General features: G+C 33.1%; 1 non-coding gene across 1 annotated transcript; it reads right to left on the bottom strand.

Moving 5' to 3' along the window:
- Positions 1–3,638: 3,638 nt before the first annotated feature.
- LOC111822312 (U6 spliceosomal RNA) lies at positions 3,639–3,746 on the bottom strand. The gene has a single exon (XR_002825601.1). It is a non-coding gene; the product is annotated as a U6 spliceosomal RNA (small nuclear RNA).
- Positions 3,747–4,546: the final 800 nt, after the last annotated feature.

The raw sequence follows: 4,546 nt of genomic DNA, 5'->3' as shown, positions 1-4,546 counted from the left end.
GGTAAAGTATTCAGTGCAATTATGTCTTGTAATCCCTGTGAACTTCTGGTCTATTAACTAGAAAGACTGCCTTCACTCCTCTTGATAAACCTCACTCACTCATCTTTTCTGGGCCCATTGAACATTTTACACTGATAGACCAGGTGTAACGAGTTCCAGGTTCACAGATGTAGCCTTTGTGTCTTTCAGCACATTTCCTGAAAGGATCACCAGACTTTAGTCAGGTAATGATGCAATAATTCATTACTCTGATGTCTTCCTCTTTGAAGCTTTGAAACTATACCTATCTGTCTAAAGACTGAAAATTTCCATGTAAATACCTTATTTTTTTTAACATTTAATAATAAAATATATCATTAAGATATAGTTGCATCCCCATGAAGTATACAAGAGGAGGCCTAAAATACCCGGTTTCATCTAGTTCTATAGTTAAACCTCATTAGTGCAGAAATTACTTAGGTCTATTCTGTGAGTTACTTTACCTGATCCCAAGTCCTATTTCCCGTAGTAACGGGGCTCCATTAACACAATAATAACGCACAGGCTTTTTGGAAAATAATATATTTTAAAATATGAAATTTGAGGAGAATGCTTTAAATGTAAGAGGAGTCCTGGGGGGTAGCAATATTGACGCTTAACAAGTAAGTTGAACTGCCTCGGATTTGGCTGTGGATAATATGGGACTTATAGTTATATTTTGTCTACCTTTTTACAAATGTGTTTTTTTTTGAGAATGATAGTTTTCAATTCCAATATTTTCTATAAATGCAAATGGCTTTAAATTATAAGTTATCATCCTTGTTCTGTATGTTCACTGCCAAACAGGCATGTGGGTAGTTTAGGAAGCAAGAGGGGTTAATAAAGTTTTCAAAATAAGCATGCTACAACCAATGATATTTATTAGGTAAACGAAAAAAAACAAACCTGTTGCGATTGAGCTGATTCCGACTCATATTGGGTAGGAGGCAAAATCTGATAAGGATAAAACTGTCTAAATGTTTTATCTTGATTTAAAAAAAAGTAAAAGGCAGGTCAACAACACCATGTATCCAAAAAGAACATGAAATCAGAATTTAAGTAAGCCCTAGTCAATAAAATTTATAAGGACTTTTGCTGTGTGTCATGAGTGAAAGTGCCTTAGCATTAAAAACCAAGAACCTTCCAGAAAATGAAAGAGAAGGAAAAAAAACACACTTTTTTTTTTTTACTTTCGCTTCTTATTTGTATTTTAAAAAGACTATGTAAAAGAGAAACACAAATTATATCCTCTCTGTATCTCTTTATACAATATTCTCACTTTACCCTGTAAATTGAACTATAAATGTATTAAACATATTCACTAAAGGAGGCATCTTAAATATAATAAAACATATAATCTATTTTAAACATTGGAATCTTACATCTCTATCTTACTTTATCAAAGCAGGACACATCTGTATTTCTATTAATTTTTCATTAAGTGTAAAATAATTCCCATGCTGGAGAAAACAGGAATACCTAGGGGGTAATTGTTTGAAGTTTTAGGCTTTCCTGAATTTACTTCTGTGCACCCATATCCTGGGCCATAAATATTTACTGTATTTTCTATGTGATTGTACTGCTCCCAATATAATTCCTTACATCGGCTTTCCTAGAAGAGATTATATTACAAGTACACATGTTTTAATGATCATCAATTCTGGAAGTTGGTGAGTTCATCTCTTGAAAATTTAATTACCATACTTATCTTTAGTAGGAAAATATCCAGTTATAACTGATATATATATATTTCATACTTGTATTAATTTTTCAAAAGTTGTGTTTGTGTAAGGGAAGAGACTTTAAAGGTACAAGTGGTTTAACTTTTGAAGAACATCTTTCCTATACTAAGAAATTTGCACTTTATTTTGTAATAATTAAATGTTTTTAAGGACTGAGACAAGAACTTTCGTTAGCTGTACAAGCTTGTTTTGAAAAAGATCACCTTGACAGAAACATGGTCCAAGAACTTTTATTAGCTATATAACTTGGCACATATATAGAGCACTTATAAAGTGCTATTTACACTTATGAGTTATTTACCTATATTAATCCTCACAAGGAACCTATGAGTTGGGCACTATTTTTATTCCCATTTTACTGATGTGGAAACAGAGGCAGTTATTATAGCTAGCTAGAGCCAGAATTGGATTTGAAGCTAGGCAGTCTGGCTCCAGAGTCCATATTCTTTGTCATTATGCTATACTGCCACTATTATTTTATTCGTAATGTTTTAAATACAGAAAGAATTTTCAATAAACTGTCACAGAAAATAAGATATTATATTAGTTGAATCTTATTTTATGCACTTGTGTGAATAGTTGCTGACTTTCAAATGACTACAAAATAACATCAATTTCCTATTGCATAGGCTACCAGGCTCCCAATCCTGGCTCTTCTTACCACTCCAGCTTCATCTCTCAACTTGCTGCCATTTGCATCTGTGTTCCAGTCATATCTAAAACGGCCTGTTATCCTTATCCTCACTTTCTACCTCTGCTATGGCCTGTCTGGAAAAAAAAAAAAAAGAATTTGTAAGATTTAATCAAAGACGCTTATATAAACCAATTACTTACCTTTAAGATTAGGTTGATGTCTTTCTCCTTTGTGGCTTAAAAACCATGTAAAGAGTATTATCAGAGCACCTATTACATTTTATTGCACTCATCTTTTTTCATACATCTGTCTCCATCAACTATATTATGAATAAATGAGAGCTGGAACTCTGCCTTAATATATTTTGCATTCCTAGCATAATCTTAATACATATTGGTGAACAAAATGAATGAAAAAATGAATCAATGTATGTGTGATATATCTGTCTGGGCCATTACCACTTGGACATAGTAGAATGCCTGAAGTATTCTTATGTGCAAAACAAAACATAGATTATTGCTGGTTCCTGCACTGGTTTGGCTGAAAAGGATTGACCCCAGCAATATTACTCCAGCAGAGTTGAAGCTCTACAGCCCCTTTTCATTGGAAAAAATATTTCAATAAGAGAGAATAACTAATAAGATAATTGTTACCTGCTTGTAGCATTGTCGGCTCAGTCCATGGACAGTCATTTCTAACACTGCTTCGATAATCTCCCTTCCTTTCTACTGGAAATTGATCTACCAGGAGATAGGCAGAAGCTGGTCTTGCACTTCATGTTTAATCATTCCCAGTTCTCATTCTTCTACAATCCTAGGCAAGGGCAGAATAGTAAAGGAAATTCCTTAGAGTCAAGAATCTGACTCAATCTGCCAAAAGAGTGCATTAGTCTTGCTCCAGCTAAATCCAATTAGAACCCCTGTGTGAAGTTCTGTTATAGAATTTTCTTCCTACCAGATTAACTTCTGTTAGATTGCTTCTTCTAACAAGGTGGAAATAAGTACATTGTAGTTTACTCTGAAAACTCAGGCACTTTTTATTAAGTGATAGGTCCTCGAAAAATTCCAATAGAAAATTTCTAAATAGGAAATTTCTTATTTGAATTTTTTTTCTTCTTTCTTTCATTGTACTTTTTTATTGTATTTTAGATGAAAGTTTACAGAGCAAACTGATTTCTCACTGAACAATTAATACACATACTGTTTTGTGATATTGGTTGCCAACCCCACAACATGTCAACATTCAAAAATATGGAACGCTTCACAAAATTTGCGTATCACCCTTGTGCAGGGGCCATGCTAATCTTCTCTGTATTGTTCTAATTTTAGTATATGTGCTGCAGAAAGGAGTAACTTATTTGAAATTTTTTATGGAATTTTAACCTAATGAATACATTGTAGAATGTAGGGTCTTCATATTTCTTGTTCAAAACAAAACATAAAATTGAGGAATTAGTCTTGATAGTAATGTAAAAATCCTAAAGCTGTTTTCATATTAAAAAAAAAAAAAAAATTGGAAAAATTCCAACTTATTTAATTACATTCTGCCTTCCTAAATTCTGGTGATTGGTAAAAGTGAGGTACTTTACAAAAACATGTTTTTATTAAATAGTGACTCATGAGACTTTTAACTACAATTAAATCAGGGATAATAATTTGTAAATGCTGCAATTTCCATATCCATATCAAAATAATTGGCTATTATTTTTCTTTTGGATTAGTTTTATGCCTGTTGCTTTCCATATGAAAATTTACAGGATACATTTTCCATTTTAATTTAACAAAAAATTGAGCTTAATTTTTTAATTAGTTAATTTAACAAAAACTTACTTTGCCTCACCTTCAACCATTGTCTCTTCTTTTATTTATTATCAAACCTTTTGAAAGCATAATTTATAGTTGCTCTTTCATCTTCTTTTGTAGCACAACTGATACCTATCTGGCTTTTGCTCCTGATCCCACCCATTGCCGTCGAGTCAATTCCAACTCATAGTGACCCTATAGGACAGAGTAGAACTGCCCCATAGGGTTTCCAACAGTGGCTGGTGGCTTTGAACTGCCACCCTTTTGGTTAGCAGTTGAGCTCTTAACCAGTATGCCACCAGGGCTCCTGATAGTCACCTGAAAAAATTGGCACTCACATCACCAATTCT

This window comes from Trichechus manatus, unplaced genomic scaffold (assembly GCF_000243295.1).
Source record: "Trichechus manatus latirostris isolate Lorelei unplaced genomic scaffold, TriManLat1.0 scaffold00156, whole genome shotgun sequence".
In the NCBI taxonomy this organism is placed as follows: Eukaryota; Metazoa; Chordata; class Mammalia; order Sirenia; family Trichechidae; genus Trichechus; species Trichechus manatus.
Note: the sequence above shows the minus strand (reverse complement) of the source record. Positions and strands in the feature narration are given on the sequence as shown.